At 54.3% G+C, this 15,291-nt stretch overlaps 1 pseudogene; it reads right to left on the reverse strand.

The window, feature by feature from the left end:
• The window catches only part of LOC133357078 (sulfotransferase 6B1-like), a 32,411-nt pseudogene that overhangs the window by 13,225 nt on the left and 3,895 nt on the right, over nucleotides 1-15,291 (reverse strand).

Here is a 15,291-nt window from a genome sequence, read left to right on the forward strand (position 1 = left end):
TCCCCAGTGGCGATGTTCACTACACAGTACACACCGCACCAGGTACCCATTTGAGGCTGAGTCGACCTAGGGGGATGCCCAGGACCGGGTCAGATAATCGTCACCGGTGTTGTTGGTGGCCGTGAGCGGGGTTCGAACTCGGGTGGCCGGGTTCGTAGCGCAGCGTACCGCTAACCACTGCGCCACCACTCCCCCCTCCAACAACGATCCCCCGTATAGCCTTAACAGACTGTAGGGGCAAGTGCTGTTAGCGAGCACCTATGAAGGCCGGAACGGTACACGAGGGGGAAGGTGGTCAACACAACGCCCGACCGCCTTTGTCTCCCTAGTGGCGATGTTTACACATCGCACTAGGTACTCATTTGAGGCTGAGTCAACCTAGGGGAAGCCCAGGACCAGTTCAGATAATCGTCACTGGGTGTTGGCCGTGAGCGGGAATCGAACTCGGGTCGCTGGGGTTCATAGCGCAGCGTAGCGCTAACCATTGCGCCACCGCTCCCCCCCCAACAGACACACACACGCACACACACACACACGTGCAATGTTCCCTGCGATGGCCCCAATGTAGACCGATTCGTGACCTGACCTTGGGGAAGCGGGCGACTCACTAAAACCCGGAGCAGACCCGCAGGAATGCACGGAGCGGAGCTGCTTTTGGTTAGAAACACACAGAGGTGTGGACTCGAGTCATGTGACTTGGACTCGAGTCAGACTCGAGTCATGAATTTGATTACTTGAGACTCGACTTGGACTTGCATAACAATGACTTTGTCCCACCTCTGAGGTGTGGACTCGAGTCATGTGACTTGGACTCGAGTCAGACTCGAGTCATGAATTTGATGACTTCAGACTCGACTTGGACTTGCATAACAATGACTTTGTCCCACCTCTGGAAACACAACAAGTCGACGCCTGCCTCTCTGCTCGCTCCGTGCTCCGTGCTCCGTGCCAGGAGGAGAACTCCAATCCGGAGTTTACAGCGATCCACGGGGAGCGGCCACACGCAACCACTGGACGTGATCACGGGCTCGCTGCTCAGCAAGAAGTGTTTCCCCATGTCTCTCCATGTCTCTCTCCCTGTGTGTGTCTCCTTGTCTTCCCCTGTGTGTGTCTCCATGTCTCCCCCTGTGTGTGTCTCCATGTCTCCCCGTGTCAGCCCATGTCTCTGTGTGTTCCCATGTGTCCTCTTTGTCCGGCAATTGAGTCATCTCTTGTCTGGTAGTTGAGACCTCTTGTTTAGTAGTTGAGACCTCTTGTTTAGTAGTTGAGTCCTCTTGTTTGTAATTGAGACCTCTCACCTGGTAGTTGAGACCCCTTATCTGGTAGTTGAGACCTCTTGTTTAGTAGTTGAGACCTCTTATCTGGTAGTTGAGTCCTCTCTTATCTGGTAGTTGAGACCTCTTGTTTAGTAGTTGAGACCTCTTATCTGGTAGTTGAGTCCTCTCTTATCTGGTAGTTGAGACCTCTTGTTTAGTAGTTGAGACCTCTTATCTGGTAGTTGAGACCCCTTATCTGGTAGTTGAGTCCTCTTGTTTAGTAGTTGAGACCTCTTATCTGGTAGTTGATACCTCTTGTTTGTAATTGAGACCTCTCACCTGGTAGTTGAGACCCCTTATCTGGTAGTTGAGACCTCTTGTTTAGTAGTTGAGACCTCTTATCTGGTAGTTGATACCTCTTGTTTGTAATTGAGACCTCTCACCTGGTAGTTGAGACCCATTATCTGGTAGTTGAGACCTCTTGTTTAGTAGTTGAGACCTCTTATCTGGTAGTTGAGACCTCTTATCTGGTAGTTGAGTCCTCTCTTATCTGGTAGTTGAGACCTCTTGTTTAGTAGTTGAGACCTCTTATCTGGTAGTTGAGACCCCTTATCTGGTAGTTGAGTCTTCTTGTTTAGTAGTTGAGACCTCTTATCTGGTAGTTGAGTCCTCTCTTATCTGGTAGTTGAGACCTCTTGTTTAGTAGTTGAGACCTCTTATCTGGTAGTTGAGTCCTCTCTTATCTGGTAGTTGAGACCTCTTGTTTAGTAGTTGAGACCTCTTATCTGGTAGTTGAGACCCCTTATCTGGTAGTTGAGTCCTCTTGTTTAGTAGTTGAGACCTCTTATCTGGTAGTTGATACCTCTTGTTTGTAATTGAGACCTCTCACCTGGTAGTTGAGACCTCTTATCTGGTAGTTGAGACCTCTTGTTTAGTAGTTGAGACTTCTTATCTGGTAGTTGAGTCCTCTTGTTTAGTAGTTGAGACCTCTTATCTGGTAGTTGAGTCCTCTCTTATCTGGTAGTTGACACCTCTTGTTTAGTAGTTGAGACCTCTCACCTGGTAGTCGTCTAGTAGTTGAGTCGGGTAGCCAGGGACGTACCCCCGAGGGTCTCCACGTACTTTGCTTCCAGCTCCACGCGCTGCTCCTCGCTGAAATGATTATTCCAATCGCCCACCTCCCCTGCGTGCCGGACACGACACGGCCATTGTGAGCCACACGACGCGGCCATTGTGAGCCACGCGATGCGGCCATTGTGAGTCACATGACACGGCCATTGTGAGTCACATGACACGGCCACTGTGAGGCACACAAATATTTACATCGTGCATTTTTAAGCGACAGAAGAGAGCTATGGAACCCCGGAGAGAACCCATGCAGAGCGCGGAGAGAGATAATATACAAACGTCAAGTGAGAGAGAATATACGAATATCAAGTGAAAGAGAAAATACGAATGTCAAGTGAGAGAGAAAATACGAAGATCAAGTGAGAGAAAATACGAAGATCAAGTGAGAGAAAAAATACGAATGTCAAGTGAGAGAAAATACGAAGATCAAGTGAGAGAGAAAATACGAAGATCAAGTGAGAAAGAAAATACGAAGATCAAGTGAGAGAGAAAATACGAAGATCAAGTGAGAAAGAAAATACGAAGATCAAGTGAGAGAGAAAATACGAAGATCAAGTGAAAGAGAAAATACGAATGTCAAGTGAGAGAGAAAATACGAAGATCAAGTGAGAGAAAATACGAAGATCAAGTGAGAGAAAAAATACGAATGTCAAGTGAGAGAGAAAATACGAAGATCAAGTGAGAAAGAAAATACGAAGATCAAGTGAGAGAGAAAATACGAAGATCAAGTGAGAGAGAAAATACGAAGATCAAGTGAGAGAGAAAATACGAAGATCAAGTGAGAGAAAATACGAAGATCAAGTGAGAGAGAAAATACGAATGTCAAGTGAGAGAGAAATACGAAGATCAAGTGAGAGAGAAAATACGAATGTCAAGTGAGAGAGAAAATACGAAGATCAAGTGAGAGAGAAATACGAAGATCAAGTGAGAGAGAAAATACGAATGTCAAGTGAGAGAGAAAATACGAATATCAAGTGAGAGAGAAAATACGAATATCAAGTGAGAGAGAAAATACGAATATCAAGTGAGAGAGAAAATACGAATATCAAGTGAGAGAGAAAATACGAATATCAAGTGAGAGAGAAAATACGAATATCAAGTGAGAGAGAAAATACGAATATCAAGTGAGAGAGAAAATACGAAGATCAAGTGAGAGAGAAAATACGAATATCAAGTGAGAGAGAAAATACGAATATCAAGTGAGAGAGAAAATACGAAGATCAGGTGAGAGAGAAAATACGAAGATCAAGTGAGAGAGAAAATACGAATGTCAAGTGAGAGAGAAAATACGAAGATCAAGTGAGAGAGAAAATACGAATGTCAAGTGAGAGAGAAAATACGAAGATCAAGTGAGAGAGAAAATACGAATATCAAGTGAAAGAGAAAATACGAATGTCAAGTGAGAGAGAAAATACGAAGATCAAGTGAAAGAGAAAATACGAAGATCAAGTGAGAGAGAAAATACGAATATCAAGTGAAAGAGAAAATACGAAGATCAAGTGCGAGAGAAAATACGAATGTCAAGTGAGAGAGAAAATACGAAGATCAAGTGAGAGAGAAAATACGAATGTCAAGTGAGAGAGAAAATACGAAGATCAAGTGAGAGAGAAAATACGAATGTCAAGTGAGAGAGAAAATACGAAGATCAAGTGAGAGAGAAAATACGAATGTCAAGTGAGAGAGAAAATACGAAGATCAAGTGAGAGAGAAAATACGAAGATCAAGTGAGAAAGAAAATACGAATATCAAGTGAGAGAGAAAATACGAAGATCAAGTGAGAGAGAAAATACGAAGATCAAGTGAGAGAAAATACGAATATCAAGTGAGAGAGAAAATACGAAGATCAAGTGAGAAAGAAAATACGAAGATCAAGTGAGAGAGAAAATACGAATGTCAAGTGAGAGAGAAAATACGAAGATCAGGTGAGAGAGAAAATACGAAGATCAAGTGAGAGAGAAAATACGAATATCAAGTGAGAGAGAAAATACGAAGATCAAGTGAGAGAGAAAATACGAATGTCAAGTGAGAAAGAAAATACGAAGATCAAGTGAGAGAGAAAATACGAAGATCAAGTGAGAGAGAAAATACGAATGTCAAGTGAGAGAGAAAATACGAAGATCAGGTGAGAGAGAAAATACGAAGATCAAGTGAGAGAGAAAATACGAAGATCAAGTGAGAGAGAAAATACGAAGATCAAGTGAGAGAGAAAATACGAAGATCAAGTGAGAGAGAAAATACGAAGATCAAGTGAGAGAGAAAATACGAAGATCAAGTGAGAGAGAAAATACAAACGCCACGTGAGAGGAGGTGGCCGAGGCACCCATCGAAGCGCGTCCATTCTCACCGTGAGGCGTGAGTGTTGCCACTGCGCCACCCTGGAGGTAGGGAAGGAAGGGGGGGGATGCAGGCCACCCACCTTTGCGGAACACCACCTTGCCGAACTTGAGATTGTCAGCCTCGGCCTTGGCCTTCATGGCGCTGAAGGTGCCGTTGTCAGCCACGGTGGAGATCTGCTCCCCGGACAGACCCAGCCCCAGGAAGGTGGACATCTTCTGAAGCTCCCCTGGCAGGTCCTGGACACACCAAAGGGGACGATGAACATGCCGCCCCCCCACGGTCACCACGTGGCCTGCACAGACCGCGGCGGCACGACACACGGTGGTCTTGGACGGCGGACAGAGTGGTCCTCTCTTTTAGCCCAGCCCCCCCCCTTCCAATACGTCATCATGTGCACCAACAGGGGCTTGCGCACAAACACGTCCACGTTGACGTCTACTTACACCTTGTGCTCTCTTTTAGCCCTGCCCCCCCCTCCCAATACGTTCCATTCATTGGCTACCACATTCTGAGAAGCTCCCCCCCCCCTCTCCTCCCCCTTAACTTGTATTTAAGAACTTGCATCTTGGAATCGCTGCCTCACTTGATGCAGCAAATCTGGCTGTGATGGTCCCACCTGATGACGGAGACTTGTGTTGCCTCCGAAACGTCATGATTTTTATTATTTTATTAATTTTTATTTCATTTTTTACCTACGTGGCTTTACCGAAAAAACTAAGAGTAAGAGTGGTTGGGAACCACTCACTGCCATAGCGGGTGGACGGAGCTTATCTTTAACCTGTACCTGACTTTATACTCAACGCCTCCTGTTCAAACGTTTGGACTGTTTTTATCACGATTCGCGTGCGTTATTGCCACTGTTAAAATATACAGCCTACTTGCACCTGTGCCTAGATTTTCATGGGACCTCTGTCTGTCGTTATATTTGCACTGGGTTTTTATTTATGAGTCCACGCTGTCACTGGTTCATGTGCCCACGTGGCCACTTAGTTGTGATGTCACGAGATCATCGTGCTACGGGGTCGTCATTACTCCAGGGGGTCACGGGGTCACGGGGTCACTCACCGCCTTGAGCTCCTCGTAGGTCGACGTCAGGATGTTCTTGTCCTCCCAGCGTTTGCTCCAGAACTTGACGTGGTCAAAGTAGGAACCCCAAGCCACTGAGGGGGGACACGGGGACATGGGGGGGGGGGGGCACATGGGGGCATATGGAGATACAATGGAAAAACGGGGAGACACACGGGGACACACAGGGGTCCACAAGCGGACATGGAGGGACCATCAGGACCGCAACGGAGAGACACAGAGACACACAGCGGCACGGGGACGCATGGAGACACACAGAAACACGCAGACGCGGGGACACATGGGGAGACACAGGAACATGCAGAGACACAGAGACACACAGCGGCACGGTGACGCATGGAGACACACAGCAACATAGGGAGACGCGGGGACACATGGGGAGACACAGGAACACGCAGAGACACAGAAACACACAGCGGCACGGGGACGCATGGAGACACACAGAAACACGCAGACGTGGGGGCACATGGGGAGACACAGGAACACGCAGAGACACACAGCGACACGGAGACACATGGAGACACAGGGACGCACAGGGACACACACACACACAGGGACACGCGGAGACACACACACACACAGGGGACACACACCGTCTCCCTCCATGAACATGCGGTAGAATTCATCCCAGGAGCCGACAGAGGGTAGGCCCGGGTTGTTGTTGTAGAAGTGGTAGAAGGACACCGCTGTGTCCTTCGGCTCTCGGAAGATGAGCACCACCTGGGCCACGCGGGGCGGCAGTCGGACAAGGCGATGGTCAGATGGACAGACGAGCAGGCAGGCAGGCAGACGTATGCATACCTGTCAACCCATATGGTTTACCCCGTATTCTTGTACAGGTCCATACGGCGTACAGCCGTTTCAATACGGGCAAAAACAAATGTGTATAATTTGTTTGCGTTTCTCCCTTGCGATGGGACTTTGTAGGATGAACTTTGAGATTTATAAGAGGCACGGGGATGAGCAATAAGGTCTGAATTGGTCTGTTATAAGGTGGGCACTGATAAGGGGTTGACAGGTTTGCGTAAGTACATGTGGACCTCCGATTAGCACGGTCGGCTACGTACGGTGCGAAAGGGTCTAAGTTCACATCGCGAGTCAGAATAGCGCGCTCACCTCTCGCTGACGAGGAGCTGTCACAGGGGGAGATGAGGGAGATGTGTGGTTAGGGGGTCAGGGGTTCGTGGTGACCATCTCAGACCCGCTGACCAGGGAGAAGGGGAAGAATAACCCACGTTGATTCTAGATTTGAAGCTTTCGTGACTGCAAGGATTCATATTCTTAGGTTTTTTCGGTAAAGTCACGTAGAAGGTAAAAAATAAAATAAAAAATAAAAAACCAAAGAATAATAACCCACGTGCACCTGTGTTTACGTCGAAATTCTTTCGCGCCGTACGTAACCAACCGTGAGTGGATCGTCACTTGGAAAGCGCCCTCACCCCCCCACCCTCCCCCATGTCTCCCTCACCTTGCAGCCGCACTGGAAGAACCCCTTCGGGACGAGATCGGAGAGATGAGTGACGAAGAGGCGAGGAGAGGGGGCCACATCGAGGTCCTGCACGCAGCGGGGGGGGGGGGGGGGCACGTGGTCACGCGCGTGCTTCACACAAGATCGTTTGGCCCGTTTGTTTATCTGCTGTGTGTTTCTCTCGCCCACTGTGCTAGCCACAATAACACACTCACTCACCTACTCGCTCACCCACCCACTCACCCACCCACGTACCCACTCACTCGCTCGCTCACCCACTCACTCGCTCACCCACCCACTCACCCACTCACTCACCACTCTGCTAGTCACAACACACTCACTCACCCACTCGCTCACCCACTCACTCACACACTCACCCACCCACGTACCCACTCACCCACACACCCACTCGCTCACCCACCCACTCGCTCACCCACCCACTCACACGCTCACCCACTCACTCACCACTCTGCTAGTCACAACAACACACTCACCCACCCACTCGTTCACCCACCCACTCGCTCACCCACTCACTCACACGCTCACCCACTCACTCACCATTCTGCTAGTCACAACACACTCACCCACTCGTTCACCCACTCACTCACTCACCAACTCACCCACCACTCTGCTAATCATAACAACACACTCACTCACCCACTCGGTCACTCACTCACCCACTCACTCACCACTTCCTGGAGTCGTGGAGTTTTGCAATAACTAGTACATTTCATAAAAGCGTGTTTTTAAGAAAGTTTTTTTTTAAATATGACTTATCTTTCTTCAATTTGTGTTGTTACCAGGTAAGGCTCACTGAGCTACTGCATCGCTTTCTTTCACAAGTGACCTGGCCACAAATGATAACCTCAGCGAAGTGGGCTCGTGATCGTCACCATCATCGCGTGGAAATGTCTAGCAGCAGCCACACACTCTGAACACGTGGGGACGTCGTTTCTAAACAGCGGAGGGGAAAAACCGGAGGACCCGAAGAAAAATCCACGCGACCACGGGGAGAGAGACGCAGACTCCAAATAAACAGCAGCAGGCGTCAAGGTCGGAATCGAAGCCACGACCTCCTGCATACCAGGCGAGGTAGTTAGCATCTCCTAGCCACCGTGATGATGATGAGCGAGAGAGACGCAAACTCCAAATATACAGCAGGCGTCAGGGTCGGGATCGAAGCCACGACCTCCTGCACACTAGGCGAGGTAGTTAACATCCCCTAGCCACCGTGATGATGATGAGAGAGAGAGAGACTGTGGTGCCACAACGACGGGGCCGCTCTGCCGAACCAGGGAGCCGCCCGGCTTCCCCCACCGCACTGCCCCCCATCACCCGCCCCACATAAGCACACACCCGCACGCATTCCCCCCCCCATAGAGCTGGAAGGGAAGGTCACCTGATCGACCGGTTTTTATCCGAGAGGCCCTTATCGGGATTAATTCTCACGGTTTCCGGCGATCAGGGAATTGGATGACCTCCCCGTGCTACGTGGCACCGCGGCGCTGCGGCCGGCCTTAATATGGTAGGTCGTGGCGTGGGGCATTCGGCCACCGCGGTTGAGGCGCATTTCCCCCCACACACACTCCCACGGGTCGACGGGGCGAGCAGGGGAGGCACGGGACAGCATGAATAGCGGGGTCACAGGGGCTGTTGCGCATAGTCATGGAGGGTTGGGATAATTGCGCTTGAGCGCGCAGGCCCCATTGTTAGGGAGGGTAAGGGATTAAGTAGGATTTACGCCTTGCACGCGGCACACTGATTAGCATATCAACAGCACCCAGAACCGCCGTGCGCGTGCCAGAGGATCGCGAGCCCATTGTTTAGCGCAGCATCCCCTTGAAGGTAGGGAGGATAAATAGAGGGGCGCAGAGGGAAAATAGCTCCCTTCTCTCCAGGCCAGCGGACCAGCAGGACTTCCAGCCAGCGACCCGGACGTCCGTGCGACGCATCGAGGTACGCTGTTAGCGCAGAGAGCAGCGAACCTCCGCGGGCACCAAACAGTGAGTGGGGAGGTGAAGTAGGGTGTCGTAAGCCGATAAATAGGGAATAGGTACAGGTTTAGTGGAATAGGCCAGCCTCGTCGACTCACTGATTAAACATCAATTCGCAGGTAGCATATAATAAATCATTAATAGCGAAGCGTGGTCTCGCGTGATCTTGTCGTGCGGTGTGAGCGTGTGGGTGCGCTGTGTGCACCGTGGTTCGCCACGTGAGTGAGCGCTGCGCGGAGCTGAGCGCGCGGGTTGCGTGGGGGAACGCGTGTGGTACTGTGTGTGCGTAAGCTCGCGGCGTGCGTAATAGGCGTACCCCAGGTGCGCGATCATAACGCAAGCGGCCAGCAGACGGCGAGCGCTGCGCAGAGCGGCGCAAGAGTGGGTGTCGCGTGTGTTCACTCCGTGTGTGATACAGGTGCGCGATCATAACTTGCGTAGTTGGTGTGGAGTTGGAGTGCACGGAGCGGCGTGTGTGTGTGTGCATACGTTCGTTACATGTCGGATACGGATGCGCATTGGTAACGTGCCGCACAGGGCTATACTGCGAGCACGGCGTTTGATTGACGATGATGTGCGCACGTATGCTCGCAGCGTGGGAGCGCGGCGCGAGGCTGTAACAGTAGGGGCGTCGCGTTCGAATGCCGGCGAAACCGTAGCGAGTAATAGGGAGGTGGGGTAACGTAAACGGAATAGGGGATGCAGGCGGGAGGGACCCCGGGGGCCAACGGCCCCCACAAATTGGTGTCGGAAGCGGTACGGACCCCCGCGTTACCTCACGCTAAAATAAGACTAATATTTACCGGCCGGGGGGCCCCTTCGTGGAAGGCATTCGCCCGCAATCTCTTAGGGGCCAAGGAAATTAATGGATGGACGGACGCGCAGGCAGTACGTCAACTTAATATGAATCTTGATGGGCGGGCAGCCGATTTTGTAGAAGCGTTACCCGCGAGCGCACAGACACAGCTAGAGGAGCTGATGCGCCGACTCGATCAGCGTTTTGGCACGCGTGACGAGGAGGAAGCAAAATCGGCCTTAGAGGCGCGCCGGCGCCAACCTGGCGAAGATCTACGTGATTACGCCGAGGATGTGTGCGAGTTAACAAAGATCGCACGCCCGGGGTACGCAGCTGATGTTATTGAGGAACTGGCCGCCGAGAAAATCCAGCGGTACCTGTCTCGCACGGCGTGGTGGCAGCCAGACATGAGCTGCCCACGTCTTCCCTTTAACACCCTTGTCGAGCGCGCACGTAAGTGTGAAAGAATTCACAGCGAACGCGCGCAGCTCCGGGGGCTGGGACGAGAGCGCGCCATTGCGAGCCTGCTCTCGGAAGACGAGGAGGAGGAACAGGAGCTCGCAAGGACGGTAAGGGGCCGGGAAAGAGAGCCTCCAGTGTCCCGCGAGACAACCCCGGGATGGGTTGCCGGTATACAAACGGGTATAAAGGATGTCTCCGGCCAGGTAACCCAGATAGACAACAAGGTAAACCAAGTAGGTGAGAGGGTAACCCAGGTACGCGAGGAAACGAATACAAATATGACCAAACTGCAATCCTCCGTTGAGACCATCCGATCCGAGATGGGGGAACTAGACTCCACGGTAGGAGGGCTAACTGGAAGGATAGCGCGACTAGAAGCAGAGTATGAGCAGCAGCGCACTGGGGGAGGAGGGAGTGGGCAGAGAGCCCACTACGGAGCCGCCACCCCTTCCCGGGCATGTTATATGTGCGATCGCCGAGGGCATCTAGTGAGGGACTGTCCTCAGGTCGCCCGAGCTAGACAAGAGCTAAGGTCAAACACTAAGGCCCCCCTAGAGAGGGGACCACCGGGGGGTGAAATCGACGTAGCCCCGACACAAACAAGCTGTGAGAATAATGGCGAGCGAGTGATCTCCACACAGGTTCCAGCAACAACGCCCACGGAAACGGTGACTCCTGGCGACTGGCTACGGGAGCTGGTGGCGGGGATCACGGGGGCCACGTCGCTGGTGGAAGGGGAGGTAAACGGAGTGCGTACCCGAATCCTGCTGGACACGGGGGCGGTGGCCTCGCTCGTGAGCGCAGCGCACTGCAGCGCGATCGGGGTCGACGTGCGTCACCTGCAGGCCCCGGACCGCGCGCTGCACACTGCGAGCGGAGCCGGAATGGGGCTGCTGGGGAGAGCCACCCTAGAGGTCCGCATAGGCAGCCAGGTGTGCACGCAGGAGTTCTACGTGTCGAGTGCGTTGTGTCACGAGTGTATCGCAGGCACCGACCTCCTAGAACGGTTGGGACTCAACGTGCAACCCCGCCAGCGATGCGCCACCATGGAGAGCAACGGCGAGCGGATACCGTTCCTGGGACGAGAACCAACCCGCCGCCGCTTTGCACCTGTGGCCGCTATCCTGGCGACGGCAGTCACCATCGGCCCGCTCACCGAGATGCTGGTGCCGGTGGCAACATCCCCCACCGACCCCGCGCTCCGACCATCAGGGGAGGTAATGCTAACTCCTCACCCGGAGTTGGCAAAACGGTATGGGGTTGTGGGATCCGCCACGTTGGTAAACGCAGATGGGGACCGAATGTTTATGCGGATGTTTAACCCCCACAATACCCCAGCGATACTGCGACGGCGCACCCCGATAGCCACAGTACACCCCCTGCACGCACGCCACTCTAACGACTCGGTGTTCGCACTCTGGGCTGAGAACCCCGGTCGTCCTGAGGGTGAGCAGGACCTGGCCTGGCGAGTCGGCCCGACTCCCCGAGCCGAGGTCGTTCCCCTGCTCGACGCGTTACATGTACCATGGGCGGACTTACCTAAGGGAGAGGCCGATCGGCTGCGCGAGTTACTGCGGGAGTATGCCGACGTGTTCAGCGAACACGACTCGGACGTGGGTCGGACCGACCTTGTTAAGCACCAAATTGACACCGGTGCAGCCCGACCCATCAAACTCCCTGCGTACCGAGTGGGCGCACCCGAACGCACCCAGATCAAGGAGGCGGTTGGGGACATGCTTCGCGATAACATAATTCAGCCCTCGGCGAGCCCCTGGTCAGCCCCAGTGGTACTAGTAACGAAAAAGGATGGGTCAACCCGGTTCTGCGTCGATTACCGTAAACTAAATGCAGTCACGCTCGGCGATGCCTTCCCCATACCCCGCATCGACGACACCTTCGACAGTCTCGCAGGAGCGCGGTATTTTTCCACCCTCGATCTGGCGTCCGGTTACTGGCAGGTGGAGATGACGGAGGAGGATCGGCCAAAAACAGCATTCACCACCCCGATGGGCCTGTTTGAGTTTCGAGTGTTGCCGTTCGGACTCACTAACGCGCCCGCGACGTTCCAGCGGCTGATGGAGTTGGTGATGCGGGGTTTGCAATGGGAACAGTGCCTGATTTACTTGGACGATGTGATAGTGTTCAGTAGATCTTTGTCTGAGCATTGGTCCAGGCTTCGAGAGGTGTTCCAGCGACTGCGAGCGGCTCATCTCAAGCTCAAGCCACGTAAGTGTTACATCGCACAACGCGAGGTGGGGTACCTCGGGCATCGCGTCAGCGAGGCAGGCGTGCGCACCGATCCGGAGAAGGTACGCGCCGTAGTGGAGTGGCCACGGCCAAGGAATCTGACGGAGATCAGATCATTTTTGGGGCTCGCCACCTATTATCGTCGATTTGTAAAGGGATTCAGCGAGATCGCACGCCCCCTCACCCAACTCACCTCCCCTAAGCACCCCTATCAGTGGACGGGGGCCTGCCAGACGGCCTTCACCACTCTCAAAGACCACCTCACCCACGCCCCCACCCTCGCTTTCCCCGATTTTACCACCGATTTTATTTTGGACACCGACGCCTGCAGCAGCGGGCTGGGCGCGGTGTTGTCACAGGTACAGGATGGGACGGAACGAGTCATCGCGTACGCCAGCCGGACCTTGAGTGGGGCCGAGCTGAACTATTGCGTGACCCGCCAAGAGTTGTACGCCGTGATTTTCGCATGCAAACAGTTCCGGCCGTATTTGTACGGCAGGAGATGTCGCGTACGCACTGACCATTATGCTCTGCAGTTTCTTCTTACATTCAAGGAGCCGCGGGGGCAGATGGCCCGGTGGTTGGCGCAGTTGCAGGAGTACAACCTGCAAATCGAGTATCGGGCTGGCCGGACGCATGCAAACGCGGACGCCTTGTCGAGGCGACCCACGGTGTACGCCGAGACGAGGGCGGAGGAGGCCTGCCCGTGTTTCACGGGGGGACGCTGCCGGCAGGCAACGGACCCCCGAGAGGCCGCGGCCACTGACCCCCCCCCAGCGAGAGAGAGTGCAGTGTGCGCCACGGAAACCCTCACAGGTGGCACTGAGGATCCCGTCGACCGCCCGGCAAGCGCGGGACCCGCGGCTCGGGACCCGATTGGACGGATCCAGGAGGACGTCGGCTGCGCCTTCCCGGGCCTAAACGACGAGCAGCTGAGACAGACCCAGCAGCGAGATCCGGATCTGGCGGCAGTGGAGGCGGCACTGCGGGAGGAAAAGAGCGCCCTACCAGGACCCTGGAGCGGTTTGTATGCCCGGTTGTGTGTGCGGAACGGAGTGGTATGGGAGTTAACCGAGGCCGGCCAGCCGGGGTGCATCTGTGTTCCTGCCCAGGTGCGACCCCAGCTGCTACGGCTGGTGCATGACCACCCACTCGGGGGCCACGATGGGGAACGACGTACTCGAGAGACCCTGCGTCGCCAGTATCTCTGGCCCAAATTGGCACAAGACGTGGCGGCCTGGGTACAGGGCTGCCGCGCCTGTCAGCAGTGCGGGCCGAAACCGGCACGATACCAGGTACCCCTAAGGCCGTTCCGCGTCAGCCGCACGAATCAGCTGGTTGGGATCGACCTACAGGGGCCATTCCCGCGATCCCATCGAGGCAACCGATATATCCTAGTCGCAGTAGAGTATTTCACCCGCTACCCCGTGGCAGTGGCCATCCCTGATAAAACGGCCTTGGTGGTGGCCCGGGCATTTGTGGAACACTACGTACTTAAGCACGGGATCCCAGAACGAGTCCTCACCGACCAGGGTAGCGAGTTCGAGGCCGAGTTGTTCCAGGCACTGTGCCGAGAGTTCGGAATCCAGAAGGACCGAACCACAGCGTACCACCCCCAGGCGAACGGGATGGTGGAGCGCATGAATCAGACCTTATCGGGGAAACTCAAACGTATGGCGGCCGCAAATCAACGGGATTGGGATGAACACCTCCCCTACGCCCTTTTCGCCTACGCCACCACCGTACACACGTCGACGGGACAAACCCCGTTTTTAATGATGTTCGGCCGTGAGTCTCGTTTACCCGCAGATCTGCTATTCGGCGTCCCTTCCCCCCAGCCGGAGGAGGGAAGCCGCCCCGTGGAACACCTGTTGGAGACCCTACGAGAAGCCCGAGGCCGAGCATACCCGCAAGGGGAAGCCGCGCATCGGCGGCAGGAACAGGGCACCCGACCCCGCATGGAACCCCCCTTATTCCTGACAGGTGCTAAGGTGTGGCTACACACCCCTCGCGTCGGGGCCGGGCAGGTGGGGAAACTGACGACCTACTGGCGGGGACCCTGGACCGTGGTGCGACAGATCTCCCCCTGGACGGTACTAATTGATGGCGGGGACAGGGGTCGAGAGACGGTGGTCAATGTCCGCCGCTTAAAACCGTGGAAAGCGGCCCCGGCGAGAGAGAACCCCGTCACCCGAAGGCCCCAAAATCCCGGAGTACCCGCATCCCCCGTGCCCGGGGGCCTCGCGCAGTATATGGGCCCCATGGAGCCCAGGGCTCCGAGGGGCCCCGGGCGGGGCCGGGGGCGACGAGGACGGCGACCCTTAAACCCCACCGCTTCTGAGTTTGTTCCCCAGCCCGCAGGTGCCAGAGGCCGAGGGGAGCCGTTGGAATGGAGGAGGAGACCACCGCCGGAGCCCCAGGAGACGGAGCCGCCACCCCCGAGGCCAGCCACAAGGGCCGGGCGAATCCCGCGGACCCCGCGGCGATACCTCGTGGGGGCAACCCAGGCGAGGTGCT

This window comes from Lethenteron reissneri, chromosome 56 (assembly GCF_015708825.2).
Source record: "Lethenteron reissneri isolate LAM-NWPU_2019-01 chromosome 56, ASM1570882v1, whole genome shotgun sequence".
Taxonomy (NCBI): domain Eukaryota; kingdom Metazoa; phylum Chordata; class Hyperoartia; order Petromyzontiformes; family Petromyzontidae; genus Lethenteron; species Lethenteron reissneri.